The sequence below is a fragment of the Canis lupus genome, chromosome X, assembly GCF_048164855.1.
Source record: "Canis lupus baileyi chromosome X, mCanLup2.hap1, whole genome shotgun sequence".
NCBI lineage: Eukaryota > Metazoa > Chordata > Mammalia > Carnivora > Canidae > Canis > Canis lupus.
The window spans coordinates 9,434,256-9,455,813 of record NC_132876.1 but is presented as its reverse complement, the minus strand read 5'-3'; positions in this window follow the sequence as shown (position 1 = coordinate 9,455,813).

The window sequence follows — 21,558 nt, the reverse complement described above, 5'->3', positions numbered from 1 at the left end:
ATTCTTTTTTTAAGGATTTTATTTATTTATTCATGAGACCCAGAGAGAGAGGCAGAGACATAGGCAGAGGGAGAAGCAGGCTCCCTGTGGGGACCCTGATGCAGGATTCGATCCCAGGACCCTGGGATCACACCTGAGCCAAAGGCAGGTGCTCAACCACTGAGTCACCCAGGTGCTGCCTTCCTCTTCCATTCTTGATAGTGGCAATTTGTGTGTTCTGTTTTTTTTCTTGTCAGAATGGCTTGAAGTTTGTCAATTTTGTTGATCTTCCCGAAGAATCAACTTTTGATTTCTTTTTTGATTGTTTTCTTTTCTCAATTTAGTTTTTTTCTGCTTAGATTTTTATTACCTCCTCCCTCTGCTTGTTTTGTGTTTAATTTGTTCTTTTGTCATAATTACTTAAAGTTGAATATTAGGTTACGGATTTAAATTTTTCTTCTTTTAATGCTTCATTAAATATAATTAAATATAATAGATGCCATTAAACATAAGCATTTAGTGTTTTAAAATTCTTTGTAAGTTTTGCTTAGATAGATGCATTCTAAAAATCTGATGTTTTATATTATAATTTTAATTCATTTCAATAATTTCCCTTTTACTGTAAGATTTAGATAGATGTTATTTAATTTTAAAATATTTGAGGATTTTCTAGGTATGTTTTTGTTACTTATTTCTAGTTTAATTCCCTTGTGGGCCAAGAACATAATTCATATGCTTTCTATTTTTAAATTCATTAAGGTTTATTTTGTGATTCAGAATATGGTCTCATTTGGTAAACATACATTTCAGAATTCTTCACAAGCTTTTCGAGATCAGTTCCTCACTTGTAAAAGGGAACTAAAAATAGTACCTATGTATGAGGTTTGTTTGCATTCTGCTATAAGTAAAAGATAACCTGAAAAATACTTGCTTTATAAGCTGGATTTCTTTTCACTCAGACAACCATAAGTATGGGGGTAAGCAAACAAAGGTCTGCCCACAGAGGTCATCCAAAGTTAATCTTAGGTATCTTCCTGTTCATAACAGCTTCATTTGGTGCTTTTGTTACTTGTGACCAATAAGACGCCCATTCTATCGCCAGGCATTATATTCTAATCCTTGGAAGAAAAATCCGAAGGGTTGTGCTTACAGTAGAGAAAGTTGTCCTAGAAAGCCTCAATTTCAAGGGCACAGGGGGTAAGGGGTGGTCTAGTTTTATTTGAAGGCAGACTAGCATTTATTAAAATGTGTACTATAGGGGCACCTGGGTGGCTCAGTCAGTTAAGGGTCTGACTCTTGGTTTCAGCTCAAGTCATGATCTCAGGGTCATGAGATCGAGCCCTGGGTTGGGCTCTGCTCATTTCAGAGTCAGCTTCAGATTCTTTCTCCCTCAACCTCTACCCCTCCTGCTTGTGCTCTCTCTCTCTCTCTTTAAAATAAATAAATAAATCTTTAAAATGTATATTATAAACCTTAGGGCAACAACTAATAAACTTTTTAAAAGTCATACACAATGAGCAAATAGAAAAGGTAAAATTGAATAAAAATGCTCAACGAATCCAAGTGATGGCAGAAAGGAGGAGAAACAAAGAAGGAATAGAAAATAGTGAGATACAGATTTTAATCTGACCAAATTCATAGTGATTTTAAATGTGAGCAGTCTAAACACATCACTTAAAAGTCAGGGATTATCCAATTGGATAAAAAAAGCAAGGTACAACTAGATGCTGTTTTCGAGAACCTCACTATATGTATAAAGACGTAGAGCACCTACAAGTAAAAAGGTGAAGAAAGTTATATAGTGCACATACTGACGAAATGAAAGTTGGAGTAGTTCTCTTGATGTCAGGTTAGAAATCAGGATGAGAAACACCCTCACGGATGGAGAAACATTACACGATGAAAATGTGGCAAATTATTCAAGGAGATATAACATAACAAATACTTTTTTCATGATTATACAGCCTTAAGAGATAGAAGAGGCTTAAACTAAAACACGTTCATAATATATTTCCCACGTATATTCAAAATTCTTCCTGAGTTTGCAACTTGGTTGCACTAAGTTATCTGTTAATTCCTGCGTTGATGTCACAATCTACATTAAAACTGCTTTATAGTGCATTTTAATTCCTGTAAAGGTTAATTCCCCTGCTATTATTTTTTAAACAATTCCTTGGTGTTTCTCATGAATCGTCTTTCATATTAACTTGAAAGGATATTCTGTTGAGTATGAACAAGTCTACACACATAAATTTCACCACTTAGATGAAATAAACCTATTCCTCAAAAGATGCAAACTACTACAACCTATTCAATATGAATAATCTTAGAGCTAGTAAAGACATTGAATTCGTAATTCTTATGGCTGCTTTGCTTTCGAGGAGCCTAGGAGGAAGAAATGTAAGAAATAAAATGGCCAGCTCAGAAGAGATGTGGATTAATGAGCTTGATGTCTTTTAGAACGTTGTGGATTAAAAAAAAAAAAAAGAACGTTGTGGATTATCTGAAAATAATCTGCATTGTGTGTTGATAGACCCGTGTTTGTATTTGTGAAACAGTGTGTTGGGGTCTGGGCTAAGTTCAGGGAAGTGAGGAAAAGCCAAATATATATTCTACAAGGTTTTCCTTGATTGCTTGATATACTTTATATACATCATCACATTTAAGGCTTCCCATAACCCAATGATGTAATTGGTATTATTATTATTTTCTCTATTTTATAATAATTACAGTGAATTCTTATATAGTGCCTATCATTTGTCAGGCATATTCTAAGCCTTTACATAGATGCATTAATCTTGTCAGCAATCCCAGGAGATTAGCACTATTTAGAACCCTATTTTGTCTTCAAGGCATCTGAGATACAGAGAATTATACACTCTACCTCTGGTTCTATAGCTCTTGAGTAGCAGCATCCGGATTCAAACTTATGCTCCAGAAATTTTTCTCATAACCACTCTACTGTGCTAGGTTGGGAAGGATAAATAATTTCCCCAGCCAAGTTCAGTAATTCGGAAAGATGGAATACAAATCCAGCTGTGTCGAACCCCAAAACCCATGTTCTCTCCACTCTCCCTGTGAGCAGAAGTGAGAAGGGCTAAAAGTTTGGAGTCATCTTGTGCTATAGACATTTGTAAGTAATCACAGTTTCTCATTTTGTAGTTATTTTCACAGGAGCTATGACAGGCATAGGCCTGCTACATGACTCTCAATGTTAAAAATCTGCCAGTAGCAAATAAATGAATAGCTTATAGGAAAGTCATGGCCCCAACAGTGAGCTTCACATTTGTGGTTGGGGGTATTATTATTATTTTTGGGGGGGATTTCAAACCAGAAGTAAAGACAATAAAAACAAAAGTAAACAAATGAGACTACATTAAATTGGAAAGCTTCCGCTCTGCAGAGGAAACCGTCAACAAAATGAAGTCCATCTACAGAAAGGGCAGAAAGATTCTCAAATCACATGTTTCATAAGGGTTAATACCCAAAATACATTAAAAAAAACTCACACAACTCATTAACAAAACACAATCTGATTGAAAAATGGCCAGAGGAACTGAATAGACATTTTCCCAAAGACATCCAAATAGGCAACAGGTACATTAGAAGGTGCTTGACCTCAGGAAAATGCAAATCGAAGCCATGATGAGATATTACCTCATGCCTGCTCCACTTGCTTTGATCATAAAGAGACCCCGGGCCCTGATGAGGAGGATGGTGAGAAAAAGGAATCCTAGTCCACTGTTGGAATTGGTGCAGCCACTGTGGAAACATTAGGGGATTTTCTCAAAAAAAGTATAAATAGAGCTACCATATGACCCAGCAATCCCATTTCGGGGTGTAAATGCTAAGGGGACGAAGACAGGATCTCAAAGAGCTCCATGTTCACAGTGGTATTGTTCCCAGCAGCCAAGACCTGGAAACAACCTAAACATTCATCAGAGTGAAGACATGAAGAACGCGTGGTACGTGTACAGAATGGAGTGTTACTCAGCCATGGAAAAGAAGGAAATTTTGCCATTTGTGACAATGTGGATGGACCTCACAGGCATTATGCTGAGTGAAAGGAGCCAGATGGAGAAAGACAGATACTGTGTGGTATCACTTATACGTGGAATTTTGAGAAAAAAAAAAAAGGCAAACAGCTACAGAAACAGGGAGGGTATTATGCTGAGTGAAATAAGTCAGAGAAGGACAAACATTATATGGTCTCATTCATTTGGGGAATATAAAAAATAGTGGAAGGGAATAAAGGGGAAAGGAGAGAAAATGAGTGGGAAATATCAGTGAGGGTGACAGCACATGAGAGACCCCTAACTCTGGGAAATGAACAAGGGGTAGTGGAAGGGGAAGTGGGCGGGGGGTTGGGGTGACTGGGTGACAGACACTGAGGGGGGCACTTGGCGGGATGAGCACTGGGTGTTATGCTATATGTTAGCAAATCGAACTCCAATAAAAAATTTAAAATAATAAATAAAAATAAAAATAAATAAATAAAACCGAGAGAAAAAAAAAAAGATTCTGTGTCAGGACTAACTTCCAGAAAAAAAAAAAAAAAAGTCAGACCACACGTCAGAAGGAAGGAGAGGACTGTCAGCCTACTGAGATTATAGAGGTTAATGTGAACGGCCTTGCACAAAAGTGCCCGTGAATGAAGAAGCTCAAATACTCCCTCCTGACCTTCAGGGGATCCCCTGAAAACCACATGATCCTGTTTTTGAAAGCAGCTGTCCCATAGTAGGCCCTTGAAAAAGTCAGAGAGTTTAAGGAAGATTTGGCCTTATCAGAAACTCCCTCAAGGAATGAAGAGAGTTGTTCTAGTAACAAATGACAACAGTGGCTTTTTATTGAGTACCTGCCATGGGTCAGCCTCCGGGAGGGACTACGAGTGCTCACCCACACCGTATCTTTCCTTCCTGGACACAGAGGGGAACTGCGTGGTGTCATCAGCAGAAGCCAGTGGGCTACTCCCATGCTTTGTCTTCCACCCAGGCCCAAACATGGCAACCCCTTGTTCCAATGGTGAAGCCAAAGGATGGAAGCTGCCTGGATCCCTGGGTCACCTCAGAGTAGAGACCCTGCCAACTGCCACGTGAACTTACGTGAACAAAAGTGACTTCATTACTAGCATCAGCTAGCAGTTACGCGGACTAGTAACACACAGCTAGTGTTTCTGTTGTGAGGAGTGTTTAAATATTTTTTTTAATTTTTTATTGGAGTTCAATTTGCCAACATATAGCATAACACCCAGTGCTCATCCCGCCAAGTGCCTCCCTCAGTTTAAATATTTTTATTGCAACAGTAGTCCACTTTTTGTTTTGTTTCTTTTTCTTCAGCTTTATGGAAAATCATAGGATAAAATCATAAGATACTTCAAGTGTCCGTCATGGTGATTTCATGTACCTACACACTCTAAAGGGACTCTCTCCATTTAGTTAACACATCTATCACCTCACATACTCATTTTGGGTTTTTTTGTTTTGATTTGTTTTCTTGGTGAGAACATTGAAGTTGTACTGTCTCGGCAAGTTTCAATTACGCAACACAGTGTTTCTTCTCAGCGACAGTTACCATGTGCTCCATTAGCTCCTCAGATTTTATTCATCTCACACCTGAGAATTTATACCCTTTTATTCATCTTCCCTATTTCCCCCAACCCCCAGCAACCACTTTTCTGTTCCCTGTTTCTTTTTTTAATTTTTTAATTTTTTTTACTTATTTATTTATTTATTTATTTTAATAATAAATTTATTTTTTATTGGTGTTCAATTTGCCAACCTACAGAATAACACCCAGTGCTCATCCCGTCAAGTGCCCCCCTCAGTGCCCATCACCCATTCACCCCCACCCCCCGCCCACCTCCCCTTTCACCACCCCTTGTTCGTTTCCCAGAGTTAGGAGTCTTTATGTTCTGTCTCCCTTTCTGATATTTCCTACCCATTTCTTCTCCCTTTCCTTCTATTCCCTTTCACTATTATTTATATTCCCCAAATGAATATAGCCTCTACTCCTCTCCGCATGGTCGAACATGCCTGGGGGGTTCCACCCCCACCCACCCCGGGGCCCTTAGGCAAACTGCGAACCAGGATTTTCCCGTGTGGAAGGTCCACAGACACAGAGGCACAGAGGCAAGGCAATAGAATATTTTTTTTTCTTTTTAAAGAGTTAGCATGTCTACCAGGGAGCCAATTTTTACTTCGTGGGAGGATTCCAGGGTTTTAGGGATTCAGCTTCAGTAGATAGTTTTAAATGCCTAGGTGAGCTGATTCATCTGGGTCTGCGTTCACTGGCCAGTTTCAAAAAGACAGCCATTTAAAATCCTACTGCAACTATCAGAGTGGTTTAAAAAAAAAAAAACTTCTAATTTCAGGGTTATAAGCCTCCAAACCAGGAGATTATGGGCCAAGTCACTCTACTCAGTAGCCCAAGTGGAAAACACTTGGAGAGTGTGTTCAAGAGGCCAAAGGGGAATGAGTAGGCCTGGAAACATGGTGTCCAAAGTGGACTTTTTAAGTCGAAGGGGTTGTTGCTGTCACAGAGGTTCCAGGGTGAGAGGGTTGGGAGGCAAGGGGCGTTCTGGAAGGAGCAGCAATGCTTTATGTCAGGGGAAGGAAGGGCAGGTGACTCTAGGCTGTTCCCCTGGGAGTGAAGCATGGCCTTCAGAGGAAGACTTAGCAGGGGGCTAGTGAGCCGGTCAGGTTCCAGAGTTGGGCAGGAGGGCACACTGGCGAAGCCCAAGGGACAGTGCTGTCATGTGGGAAAGTGCTGGAACCGGACAGAAATAGAGTCAGCCCTCAAGGGGGCCCCTGGGGTTTGGAGAGGAGGGGGGATGTTAACAAAGCCCATAGGCAGTGCCCAAGTCCTGTTTGGTTTGCATGGCCACCTTCCTTCTTAGGCCTGCCTCCCTCTCTGATATTTCCCACTCATTTTCTCTCCTTTCCCCTTTATTCTCTTTCACTATTTTTTATATTGTTCTGGGTTTTTAAAAGATCTCAGAACACATTCCATACCTGCCTCCAGTGGGGTGACTTCTCTCTGCTTTGTGCCTGATCCAAAGTGACTGCTAGGACAGTTTTCTGTTCCAGACTTTTCTCTCAGCTGTAAGGCAGGCCTTTTGAGAGTCTGGCCCCAGCAGAACTTAAAAGTCAGGGCAGCCCGGGTGGCTCAGCGGTTTAGCACCTGTCTTCAGCCCAGGGCCTGATCCTGGAGTCCCAGGATCGAGTCCCACATCGGGCTCCCTGCATGGAGCCTGCTTCTCCCTCCTCCTGTGTCTCTGCCTCTCTCTCTCTCTCTCTCTCATGAATAAATAAATAAAATCTTTTTAAAAATAAAAACTTATAAAAACAAACAAACCAGGAGGTGCCTGGGTAGCTCAGACCATGATCCCAGGGTCCTGGGATCGAGGCCCACGTCAGGCTCCCTGCTCAGCAGAGAGCCTACTTCTCCCTCTCCCTCTGCCCCTTCCCCCTACTTGTTCTCTCTCTCAAATAAATAATTAAAATCTCAAGAAAAAACCCACAAAACAAAGGAATGATATTTAAAAAAAAATAGGAAAAGGGAAAACCTCCAAATGGCCCACGTTGAACACAAACTCCAGGGTGTTATGCACTGTGTTGCCCCCAGATCCACCGCAGCTCTACACTACTTAGAAATCTGACTGTTGTCTTCAAATGAAGAGTGAAGAATCTGCTTTGGACTTCCCCTAGGGCAGGAGAAGCTGCGGCTGGGACCCTGGAACGTTCACTGGCCATGGCAGTAGTACCGTCGGTGGTGGCAACCCTGGCTCGGGTTCTCTCTCGCTCTCGTCTCTCGAAGCTTCCTCATACCAGCATGGGAAGCAAGTGGGGTCAGTGCCATTGACCTTGGCAAAAAACTGCAGGATCTGCAACTTGCTGGGCTCGGCGTGGGCCCTGGGCCCCCAGAGGAACTCGTCGCGGGCAGGGTCGCTGTTGGGTACCACTTATACTCCAGGTAGCCTTCTGCACCCAGATGCTGGCGAGGAGCTTTCCGGGCCCTTCCAACATGCACCTCCATCATATTCAGCTCTTCCCAGACTTCCTCCCCAGGGGCACAGTTCCCCTCCATGAAGGCCACACCCAGGATAAGACCAAGAGGCTTGTGTAGGGCATGCCTTGGTCACCACTCGGCACCCCATTGCACAGCAGCGACTGGTGGGGTCCGGTTCCTTCACTTCAGCGCCAAAGACAACCTCCATGCAGTCATGGGCTTTCCTGAGGTCACAGGGAAATAGCCCTTGTGCTCTCTGATGACACTACAGCCTTGGTGACAGCTCCTTCGTTACCTCCTTGACACTCAGGAACCACACCAATTTGGCCACCTTTGGGTTAAGTGCATCACTGAGGAAGGACGTAGGCTCTGGTGGAGCCCCTTCTCTTTCTTGGCTTCTAGAACTCTCATCAGATGGACACGATGGAGTGGCTGTGATGGCAGCAGCCTCTCTCAGAACTCTGGCGACCACTTGGTTTTCTGGCAGCAGGAACCGCCTCTGGGGTGCCCGGAGTCAAAGGAGAGAGAAGAGGAGGTCGTGGCTTCTTCTCCTGAGGCATGGGACCCTGCACACCTACCAGGCCCTGAGGCTGTCTTGGGGCCTGAAGGTCTCCCTGAAGCTTGCACACTTCCTCCTCTGCCCCAGAGGCGTGGTGACTTGTATTAGGAGTAGCTTGCAGGGCGGAAGGGGGGGGCATCGGGGATCCACAGACCTTGGGGAGAGAGGGAAAGTATCAGTGGCCTCTGCTGAGAGCCTCCACCATGACAGCTCAGATGAAGGCAGCTTACAGGCCTCCTTTCCGGTAGTGCTCTTGGGCCTCCAAGGGGGCCTGGTCCTAAGAACTGAAAGAGGAATTGAGATAGCTCCTCGGGGTGCAGCTGGCACAGCCTGAGGCTTCCAGGCCTGGGAGTAGGCCACCTATGGTCAGGCGCTGTGGGGTCCCCTCTTCTGGGGCCCTAGGTAGACACGCAGGGGTGCACCTCACCTTGACTCCCGGTGCTGCGTCAGCCTCTCCGCGGTGCTGGCCCGACACATGTGCCGCACACCACGGCTCTCCCCTCCCAGCTCCTCTCCCTAGAGCTCCTATGAGGGGAATTGCAGGGCCACCGCAGGCTGCGGACTACAGGCACAGTCCTGGGCCCGCAGTGCTGACAGGAGGGCTGGGGCCACACCCTGTGAGGCCCCCACTGTGCTGGGGTCCACGGTTCTCTCACGGCTCAGAGTCCCCATCGTTCCTCTGCCAGGGTCTGGGCCCCACCACTGGCCAGAACTCTTCGGACTTTCTCCTGAGGAAGAAGTGAGGGGCACCGCGGCTGGCTATTCTTGCCCGGGGTCTCCCGGGGCTCATAGCAGGGGCCTCCTTTGTCTATGGTAGGAGGGCCCATTATCCCATTATGTTATGAATATTTACTCCTGACAGGGCCTGCTCCAACCTCTGCCTCAGCCGACCTGACTTTGCATCCTCAGACTGAAGGCCTCCCTCTCTGAGAGGACCCCCCACCCCCGCCCAACCCCATGGTGGAAGTGGGCCTACCACAACTGGCCGCCTCTAATTAGTGCCTCCCAGGTATGACAGCAGGGGCTGGGCTCATCTGTTCTGGGATAGGGGTACCCTCGGGTCTCCTTCAGGGTGTTCAGCTTTATATCTGTCCCTCCCCTCACCATATCTTCTTCTCAGACCTCTCTGAGACCACTGAGAGGAAAGGGAAAGGATGCCACATGCACCTACTTTTGCCTGAGGTCTCCCAGGCTTGGCAGCAGGGGCAGGTTTCTGTGGGATGCCCTCTCCCTGGGGCGGGGAGGTATTGTCACTCCTCCTCAATGTAGTCACAACTACTCCTGACAGGGCTTAGGCCACCTGTATTCTGTTGACCTGACAATTCTTCCTTCAGGCCATGGCTCCAGTATTCCCAGAGCTTCCCTGTCCTTCCTCAGAGGCCTCACTTTGATGCTAGCCCCTTCAGGCCCAGGTTCTCCTCTCCCTGAGATCCCTGATCCAGAAATGAGGTGGGGGTGTTATCCCTCCCTGCTACCCAGGACCTCCAGGACTGACAACAGGGGTCAGGGCAAATTTTTGTGGGGACGCCTCTGGTTCTGAGGTGGGGATCTCCCAGTCATTCTCTAGGTATTGCTGTTTCCTCTTGACAGAGCCTGGGACCCTTTCCTTCTGCGGGCCTGAGGATGTTCTCACATCCCTGAGACCCCCCAACAGGTGAGTGTTGGGTAGGCTTTGCCTGTCAGCCATGCCTGGAGCCGCCCAAGGCAGATCGCAGAGGTAGGTGCCTGTGAAATCCCCTCCGGCTGCGGTGGGAGGGTCCTTCACCATCCTCGCCTTGACACCCAGCAGGCTCTGGGATTCCTCCCCTTGCTGACCTGAGTCCAGTCACCCCAGCTGAAGCCTCATCTCCTTCAGACTCCAGAGGTTGAAGTCAGGAAACACTAAATCCAAGGACCCGGCCAGGGCCTCCCTTGGTTGAAAACAGGCTCTGCGGTGGGGGGTCAGCTGAGCCTTCCCACAGGATCAGCTCTTTGAGGCCTGGAACTGCCTGAGCCCCCCTCCTCCCCCCACCCTCCAGTCGAGGCTGGGCATTCCAGTTCCCAGAGCTGCAGATGGGGGTGGGGGGTGGGGTGGGGGTGCTTTGCTTCTCCTGACAGCCCTGCCCAGCGTCAACCAGGGCTGACGTAGGGTCACAGCGGGATTCTGGGGGTCCACACTGTTCCAGGGTGGGTGGACCCGTCCGTCTTCACTCACGAGGCTCTTGGCTTAGTAAGATGCCCTCTGGGAGAGGCTGTCCTCTGCCAGCTGCAGTGCTTTTACAGGAAGGTTCTGTTTCTCAAAGTGAGGCGCTAGATGGGGTGGCGGCGGCACCCGTGACGGGTGGTGGAGATCCGGAGAAAGCAGCCCGCCTTCCTATGGTGTCTCCTCACCCAAAAGGTGTAGACTTTGGAAATGTTCTGGTCCAACAGGTTATGTCCTACACCGCAGCAGCCAAGCAGCATGACTGGGGGAGCTCCTGCTCTTTTGAGGTTATCCGATATCGCCTTGTCCGGTGCAGTAAGTTCCAGTTTTCTCAAGCCTCACTGCTATTCCGAAGTGTATCCTGTAGCTCTGTTAAGCTTGTGTGTATGTGCAATTCCCTATTCAGGACATTTTTATTCTGTTAAAATATTTATTTATTCATGTGACACACAGGCCGAGGGAGAAGCAGGCTCCACGCAAGGAGCCTGATGCGGGACTCGATCCTGGGACCCCAGGACCATACCCTGAGCTGAAGGCAGATGCTCAACCGCTGAGCCACCCAGGTGCCCCTGTTAAAATGTCTTTTTAAAGGCCAGGCTTCACTCGCTAAAGTGGTTTCAGGCGGTCATTAGCAGAGCCCGAAGCCTCACCGCATCAATCAAGCCAACTTTCCCTGATATCTGCTCCGACCCCAGGGCTACTGGCATCTGTGGTCCGAGGTGATGCCTCAGATTCCTTCAGTGAAAGAGGACAGAAGTTTAAAAATGTTCCTCCTGAAAAAAAAAAAAAAAGTTCCTCCTGCCTATCGCATCATCTGCCATCGATTGCAGGCCACAGACCCTCCTGAACTTCACTGCGGCCTCCCCAACCCCGCCAGCCCCCCAACCCAAGTACCAGTTCCCCACAGGATTTCTCATGTCTTGCTTAGATTTTGTTGTTGATAGGCTGAAAAATTCTCCCCAAACATACCATCTCCCAGTCCCTAGAACCTGTCCATGCTCCCTGCTTGGGGGAAGGAGTCTTTGGGGTGTGTGTGATTAATTTAAGAATCTTTGGATGGTAGAGGCGTGGGTGGGATTATCCAGGTGGGGCCCTAAATGCAATCACTTGTATCCTTAGAAGAGGGAAGCAGAGGGATCAACAGAGAAGGCAAGTGAAGATGGAGCAAGGAGAGATTTGGAGATGTTGACCTTGAAGGTTGCAGCTAACGTTGCCCAAGCCAAGGATTGCCAGCAGCTGCCAGGGGCTGCAGGACGCAAGGAACAGATTCTACTCTGGGGTCTCCAGGGGGAGGACGGCCCCGCCAGCATCTTGATTTCAGGTCAGTGAAAGCGATTTTGGGCATCTGGCTTCCAGAATTCTAGGATAGAGCTCACTTCTGTTGTTTGGGGAACCCAGGTCATGGCAGATCTAGGAAGCTGAGCCATCCTTGTTTTCATTCTCCCTTCTATAGCTTTCCAGGGTTGACTTTGGGGAGTGAAAGACAGCAGCCCAGACCTGACTATCCTTTTTGGCAACTATAGCTAAGGCGCTAAATCTGTAAGTAATTTAAGGAGCATTAGCAGCTTTACGATATTCTGTTTCACATTAGTGAATATGGTAGGTATACTTCTCGCTCTGTTTGGGGCTATTTCTGAGTCCATCAGTATAATGTGATGTTCGCCTCCATAAAGATCCCATACATTTTTGTGATTTTATAGTTCCTCTTAGGCAACTTTGGGACTTTGGTTGCTACTGTGAGTGGAAGAGTATGTATTACATGTTCTAATTAGTTACTTCTTTGGTGTGGGAAGGCTCTTGACCTTGCTATGTCAACCTCCTACACACCACCTTTTCAAAGTCCCTTATCTATTTGAATATATTCCACACACCTGTTCCCTTTAATTTTCTAGGCATTTGACCCTATTGTCCACAAATAGTATCTTTTCAATGTTCATATCTCTGATTTGATATCCGAATCTCTGGCTTTCAGTTCCAGCGCAGTTTTAAACACTAGAGACGAGAGTACGTGTCTGTCTTGTTCTCGACTTTAATGAGAATGCTTCTAGCGTGTCACCTCTATGTTTGCAGTAGAATTTAGGAAGAGGAAGTTCCCTTCTATTCTTAGTTTGCCGGAGTTTGTACCACGAGCACATGTTGAATTTCTTTCAAAGGCTTTTTCTATACTCATTGGCACGAACACTTGTCCTCCTCTAATTTGTAAATGGAGGGAATTAACAATCGAAAGTGTTTTCCAATGTTAAGTCATGTTTTCATTCCTTGGACACAGCCTGTTTGCTCATTTAATTCACTGCTCTCTGGACTATGCTATTTTATTTGAGAAACTTCCTGCCATACGAATGAGCTTGGCTCAGATGTTCTGTTAGTGGGATTGGGGGTGAGGTTCTCATTTGGCTTTTGAATCAAGGGGAGTTAACTGGGGAAAAATAAGTTGAATAATATCCCCCCTTTTGGGGTATGCTTTGGCAAAGTTTACTAAGGCTGGCAATTAATCTTCCCTGACCATTTGGTAGAAGTGGTCTCCAAAATAGTCTTATCTCAGACATTTGAGAGTGGCTTAAACTTTATTTTATTTTTTTAAGGTTTTATTTATTCATGATAGACACAGAGAGAGAGAGAGAGAGAGGCAGAGACACAGGCAGAGGGAGAAGCAGGCTCCATGCAGGGAGCCTGACGTGGGACTCGATCCCGGGTCTCCAGGATCACACCCTGGGCCAAAGGCAGGCGCCAAACCGCTGAGCCACCCAGGGATCCCCAAATTTTAAATATGGTTTCCATTTGTGTTTTTGAATTAATGCTTTATGTTTCTTTATGGTTGAATTTGGTTATTTATTTTCTAAAAAACTGGTCCATTTCCCTTAAGCTTTCAGATTTAGTGGCATGATATTTATAATAAAAAGTGTGACAGAAACTGCCAAACTCATATACCAATAGAGAGAACAGTATAATGAACCCAATAGACCTGGCATTCAACATCAGCGATCATTAATATGTGACTAATGCATTTCCAATTATACCTGCACCATTCACCCAGCCTGCAACTTGAATGTGAAGCAAATTTAAGGCATCACCGCTAAGTATTTCAGCATGCATTTCTGAAGGATGAGGAATGTTTTCCAAAAATATAAACTCCATACAATTTCTATTCCTAAAAAAAAAATCCTTAGAATTAAATGTCCATTTTTTCATGCTTGTCTGACAGCCTAATTACTTAAAAAATGTTTTTCTGAATTGATGTATAGTCTATATATCCTGATTGTTTATGTTCCTTAAATCTCTCTTAATCTACAACATTTCTCCATATCACTGCTTTTTCCTTGCATTTTTTTAAAAAAGTCTTGTGTTTTATCCTTTTTCCCATAGTCTGGATCTTGCCCACGGTACCACGGTAATAACCATGAACATGTTTTTCAGCCCTCTGTATTTTTTGAATTTGTAGATATAGAAGCTTGGTCGGATTGGTTTTTGCTTGTTTTTCCATCCCTCCCTTCCAGAAGACCACACCATAGGTGAGGCTGTGTACTTCCATTAGGAGGTGTGTAATGCCTGTTTCCTTTTGTGTTGATGTTAGCAGTCATTAATGGTTATCACCTCTATCTATTAATCCATTCGGGTGTCACGGAATAATCATTTTACCATTCCTTCCTTATTAGCTGAAATAACCTCTATATGTGAAAATATTTCCCTGGCTACAGTTTGGTTATCCTGAGGGAACTTATGTTCCCTTAGAGTAAACTCTCATCTCAATTTTGTACAAATTTATTCAACTTGTTTGTTCCCGCTCTCCTCTTTAGTAATTGGTCATTATTGCAAAAATGTCTACCTTATAGGTGGTTCCAAAAATACCTTGTGTAAGTTGGCTCTGCTGTTGGCAATTTCATTATTTTCTACGTTTATCTTCATTATTTCCTGGCTTCTAGTTCTTGAGGTTGAATGTGCTATTCGTTCCATACCTTCTTGAAGTGCTTGGCTGTTGCCAACATTTATTTTCTAATCCATCTTTTTAAGACTATACATTTCTCACTGAGTACCACTTGAGCTGTGTAATACAGGTGGTATTACATACCTTCATGGGCAGTGCTTGAATGTTTTACAAGTTGAATACGTCACTCTATTACTTATGCTATTAGAATTTATGTGTGGACGTATATACATACACTAACTGAAATGTGCAAAAATTTATTTTTGAGTAGGCTTTAAAGAGGACAAAAGAGATAGAATATTTAGAGGAGGTTTCATAATCCAGAGGTATTTGTTTTTGCTTTTGTGTTAATTATAACAGACACTTAAACATATTTGACTGCCAGTGACAGAGTTGAGTTTGTCCCACGACTGTGAATACGTTTAACACTAGGAAATCAATATGATTGGTAACATGTAAAGAATTGCAGCCTGCAGATGTCAGGCCCTATGTAGAGCAGGGGACAAGTGTGGATTAGATCTGAGGGAAAATACGTCCAGGACAGGCATACCACATTGACATACAATGTATTAACAGAAAAAAGGACAAACTTCACATGATCATCAAAATAAACACATCCACAAAAACTAGGAATAGAAGGAAACTTATTTTTTTAAATCTTTATATTTTATTTTATTAAATAATAGTAAGTATACTCTTTAATCCCCATCCCCTTTTTCCCCCTTCCCCCTCCCCCCCACCCCCGTAACCAGCAGTTTGTTCTCTATAGTTAAAAGTCTGTTTCTTGGCTTGTCTCTCTCTCTCTTTTTTCCTTTGCTCGTTTGTTTTGTTTCTTTTTTTGTTTGTTTGTTTGTTTTGTTTCTTAAATTCTACATGTGAGTGAAACATATGGTATTTGTCTTTCTCTGACTGACTTGCTCTGCTCAGCATTATATTCTCTAGCTCTATTCATATCATTGCAAATGGCAGGATTTTATTCATTTTTTATTCACTGGAAAAATATTCCATATATGTATATATTCCATATATATGTATATTCCTATCTATCTGTCCCCAAAGAAGAAGATACACACCAATATTGGAGTATATAAATACACACACTCACATATATATATATACACACACATATATACACACACACACATATATATATCTTTACTCATATACTGGTGGACACTTGGGCTGCTTCCATAATTTGGCTTTTGTAAATAATTCTTCTATAAACATAGATGTGCATATATCCCTTTGAATTAGTGTTTTTGTATTTTTGGGCTAAGTACCCAGTATAATATCACAATTCCTGGATCATAGGGTATTTCTCTGTTTAATTTTTAAAAGATTTTTAATTATTTATTCATGAGAGACACAGAGAGAGAGAGAGACATAGGCAGAGGGAGAAGAAGGCTCCTCACAGTTTGCATTTTCACCAACAGTATGGTAGTATTCCATTTTCTCCATGTTCTAACCAACATTTACTGTTTCTTGTGATTTTGATTTTAGCCGTTCTGACAGGTGTGAAGTGATATCTCATTGCAGTTTTGATTTGCAGTTCCCTGATGATCAGTGATGTTGAGCATCTTTTCATGGGTCTGTTGGCCATCTGGATGTCTTCTTTGGAGAAATGTCTATTCATGTCTTCTGCCAATTTTTAATTGGATTATTTGCTTTTGGGGTATTGAGTTGTATGAGTTCTTTATATATTTTGGATATTTACCCTTTATTGGATCTATCATTTGCAAATATCTTCTTCCATTCAACAGGTTGACTTTTAGTTCTGTTGATTGCTTCCTTTGCTGTGCAGAAGCTTTTTATTTTGATGTAATTCCAATAGTTTATTTTTGCTTTTATTTCCCTTGCCTCGGGAGACCTATCTAGAAAAATGTTGCTACAGCCAATGTCAGAGAGATTATTGCCAGACTGAAAGCTTTTCCTCCACAGTGAGAAAGAAGAAAGGATGCCTACCCTTATACCTTAATAGTCAACTTTGTACTGAAGGTTCTATCCAGGGAAATTAGGCAAGAATATGAAAAAAAAAACACCATCTAGATTGGAAGGGAAAAAATAAAACTATTCTTATTCACAGATGACATGAGATTGTATAAAAAAAACTATAGAATACACACACACAGACTTAGAGTAAGAATTCAGTGAGCTTGCAAGATAGAAGATCAAATGCATATCAATTGTATTTCTTTTTTTTAAGATTCCTTTATTTTAGAGAGAGACCGTGCATCTGTGTGTGTGGTGGGGAGAGGCAGTGGGAGAGGGAGAAGGAGAGAAGCAGACTCCCTGCTGAGCACAGAGCCTGAGACAAGACTTGATCTCATGAACCTGAGATCATGACCTGAGCCAAAATCAAGAGTTGGATACTTAACCAGGAGCCCTGAGTTGTATTTATATAAACTAGCAAGGTATAAAAAAAAAATTAAGTAATTTCCATCTGCAATAGCATCAACAAACCAAAATCTTTAGTAGTATTTTAAAAAATAAGTACAAGCCTTGTACATATACATTTACAAAATATTATTGACAGAAATTAAAGAAAACCTAAATAATGACATCCTGTGTTCATGGATTGGAAGACTTAATATTGCTAAAATGGTAATCCTCTTCTACGTGATCTGCAGATTCAATCTGATTATGTAAATCCTAATTGGTATTTTTGTAGAGATTGGCAAGCTGGTCCTAAAATGCTTGTGGAAATTTCAGGGGCCTAGAATAGCTTAAAAATCTTGAAAAAGAAGAACAGAGTAGAAGGACTCACACTTTCCAGTTTCAGCTACAAAGCCACAGGAATCAAGCCAGTGCAGTGTTGGCATAAGACAGACCTATACATCAATGAGAAGTAATTTAAAATATAGATGTAAACATCAACAACTATGGTCAGTGGATTTTTCTTTCTCAAGAAGCTTAACAAGACAATTTGATGTGGATACAAGCACCTTTTCAGTTATTTTAGTGCCATTTGTTGACAAGTCACATGCAAAAGAATGAGTTTGGACTGCTGCCTTATATCATATACAAAAATTAAGTCAAAATGAACCACAAACCTAAGTATAAGCCAAAACTATTAAACCCTTAAAAGAAAACGTAGCTATAAACCTTCATGACCTTGGATATGGCCATGCTTTTTTAGATAGGACACTCAAATTACAAGCAACCAAAAAAAAAATTTGACTTCATCAAAATTGGGAAATTTTGTGCATGAAATCACATGATCAAGAAAGTGAAAAGAAAGCCCACATAATGGGAGGAAATACTTACAAATCTTACATATCTGATAAGGGTCTAGCATCCAGAATATATAAATAATTTTTACAACTCCGCAATAAAAATAACTCAGATAAAAATGGGCAAAAGGGAACCTGGCTGGCTCAAATTAGTAGAGCATGCAACTCTTGATCTTGGTGCTGTGAGTTTTATTCCCACAGATATGGGGATTACTTTAAAAAAATGAGCAAAAGACTTAAGAGAGTGATCCAATGAAGCTATGAAAATGGCCTAAATAAGCAGAAATGTGCAACATTATTCATCATTGTGCAGCATTATTAGTCATTGAGGCAATACCAATCAAAACCACACGAGAGACCACTTCACACCCACTAGATGAATATTATTTTTTAAAATTAAAAATTTTTTAAAGTGTTAGCGTGAGTGTCAAAAAATTAGAAACCTCTTGCATTGCTAGTGGGAATGTAAAATGGTGTACCCACTTTGGAAAACAGTTCTGCAGTTCATCAAAAGGTTGAAAGAGATATCACGATATCCAGCAATTTCACACCTAGGTGTAGTCCCCAGAGAATTGAAAACATGTTTACAAAATAACTACTACATGAATATTCATAGAAACATTATCATGATAGATAAATTGTGCTCAGCAACTAATGAATCAATAAACAAATATGGCACATCCATATAATGGAATATTATTCAGCCATAGGAAGGAATTGATGACTGATGCATGCAACAACATAGATGAGCCTTGAAAGTATGATGCTAAGGTTAAAAAAGAAAAAGCCAGAGCTAAAAGACCACATGTAGTATGACTCCATTTATATGGAATGCTCAGAATATGCAGAATGCATATGGACAATAAGTAGAGTAGCACATGCCAGTGCCTGGGGGAGAAGGTATGAGAATTGATTCTTTATAAGGTGTCTTTTAAATGTGATAAAATGTTATAGAATGGTTGTGGTTTTGCATAATCTTGCAAATACACTAAATACTACTGAATTCTATGTTTTAAAATGTTGATAATGGGTGAGGAGCCTACTTTAAAAAAGAGTAGAGACTTCCTTTGTGGCACCTGGCTGGTTTAGTCGGTAGAGCGTCCAACTCTTGATATCGGGGTTGTGAGTTCCAGCCCAACACTAGTGTAGAGATTAATTACTTTTTTAAAAGTATTAAAACGTTGAATTTTATGGTATATAAATATCTCTGTAATAAAAAGAACCTCCAAACTATTTCCCAGAGTGTCTGTAACATTTTGCATTCTTATCAGTTGCTCCCTATCTTTGTCAGCACTGATATTTTCAGTATGTTTATATAAATCTAGCTATTCTAATGGGCAGGTAATCTCACTGTGATTTCAATTTTCATCTCCCCAAAGGAGATGAATATTCTTTCCTGCTTTGTCAAAGATTAGTTGACCATATAGTTGTGGGACAGTTTGGTACCGGCACTAGAACAGACACATAGATCAATGGAACAGAATAGATAACCCAGAAATGGACCTACAACTGCATTTTTGTTCTTTTAACAATGTGTTTCACAGAAGAAAAGATGTTAATTTTGATGATGCTCAATTTATCAGTTTTTCCTTTTATGGATTGTGTTTTTGGTTTCAAGTCTTAAGAACTCTTCGCTTAACCTGAGTTGTGGTGATTATCCCCCATTCTTTTTTCTAAACTTTTTTAGCCTTACATTTTATATTTATACGTATGATTCATTTTGAATTAATTTTTGTATGAAATATGAGATGTCAAGTTTCATTTTTTACATATGGGCTTCCCACAAGATTCTTAGAAAGGACTAGCCCGCCTCCATTGAATTGCTTTTGCACCTTTGTCAAAATGTCACAGCCATTTTTTGTGGCTTGGTTTCCAGGTCCTTTTTTGTTATATTCATCTATGTGTCTATTTTTTTTGCTAATACTACAATGTTTTGCTTTCTGTAGCTTAAATTCTCTCTCTTAAAACAGGGTAATACAGCTCTTCCCACTTTCTTCTTTTTCCAAAATTATTTTATCTACTCTAGGTCACTTTACCTTTTCATATAAAATTTAGAATCATTTTTTCTAAATCCGTAAAAATACTGTTGGATATATTTTTAAAAGTAAGCCCTCACTCAACATGGGGTTCAGACTCATACTCAGGGAACAAGAGTTGCATGCTCTACCAGCTGAGCACACCAAGCACCCCTCTTGTTGGGATTTTGATTGGAATCCTTTTCAGTCTATAGATCAATTTTGAGAGAGTGGACATATTTACTATTTTGAGTCTTCAAATCCATTAAAAACAGTATCTTTTTGTTTTATGTAGTTTTTCTTTTATTTTTCATCAATGTTTTTTAGTATTCAGCATACCGATCCAGTACCTGTTTTCTTAGATTAACTCAAAAGATGGAAACACTAAGCTATTATTGTAAATGATATTAAAAAAATTCACTTCTCAATTATGCATTGGCTGTATATAGCTGTTGAAATAAATGACTTTTATATGTTGGCCTTGTAACCTGTGACCTTGTTATGCTTGTTAATTCTAGGGATCATGCTGAGATCTGAACATAGATATTAGTCTGATGGGTACAGATATAAAGATGACATGTATTGCTATAGTCCTCTGCATGGTATAAAGGTCCTCAGCATAGTAAGAAAGGCAAGTGTGAAAGCTCTTCTCTCAAGTAACAGTGAGCCACCTCTGTAGGCTTAGAGGGTTTTAGAAAATCTAGAGCTTCAAGATTCTCAAATGCATTTATGCAAAAATCACTATCTCATATTCCAGTTTTCAAACATTTTAGGGCTCTGACTTCACCCAGGATACTTGTCGAGTATGAGAATCCATTCAACATTTTCTGAAATTCTGCTACTCGTACAATTAAGCCTTGGGTCTGAGCTTTAGCTCCGTCAAACCTGTGGTAGCAAGAGATAGAAGTTTCTTTAAACACTGCTAAGGAGCCCTCTAACTTAGACTTTGCTTTGAATTGATGGTTAATTGAACTGAATGTTATTTTTTTTCTCTTCAAGGCCTCACTGGTACTCAAAAATGGCCAACTAGTTTTACAGTTATTATTATTATTACCATTTCCTTGTCTTTGCTTAAATGCCATAGATATTGCACAGGTCAGTAAATTCCCTTTTACCTGTATCTCACTTCAGTTCGCCACAGTGAATAACAACTTTTGATAGTACTATCAAAACATTCCAGGGGCACCTGGGTGGCTCAGTTGGTTAAACATTTGCCTTTGGATCAGGTCATGATCCCGGGGTCCTGGGATCAAGCCCCACATGAGGCTCCCAGCTCAGTGGGGAGCCTGCTTCTCCCTCTCCCTCTGCCTGCCACTCCCCCTGCTTGTTGTGTTCTCTGTCAAATGAATAAATAAAATCCTTAAAAAAAAAAAAAACATTCCAGAGAATACCAATACCTAACCTCCAAGTAGTGATTTGCCAGCCAGCTGTGAGTAACCAAATTCCATATCTCCATTCTTAGGCTTCCTAGGCACACTTATGTTACCAATTGTCTAAGCATGTGTTTCTTAGAAGAGAGCATGGGAAGGTTATTCTTGTGCAAATGGTTTAATGATTGAATGCTTTCAGAATGTACTGGGAGTTCAGTGAGGGAATCAGGTTAGGGTAAGGAGTGAAGTGGATAGCAAAGTTGTGAGTTTAGCTGAAGACTAGCTTCAACTGTA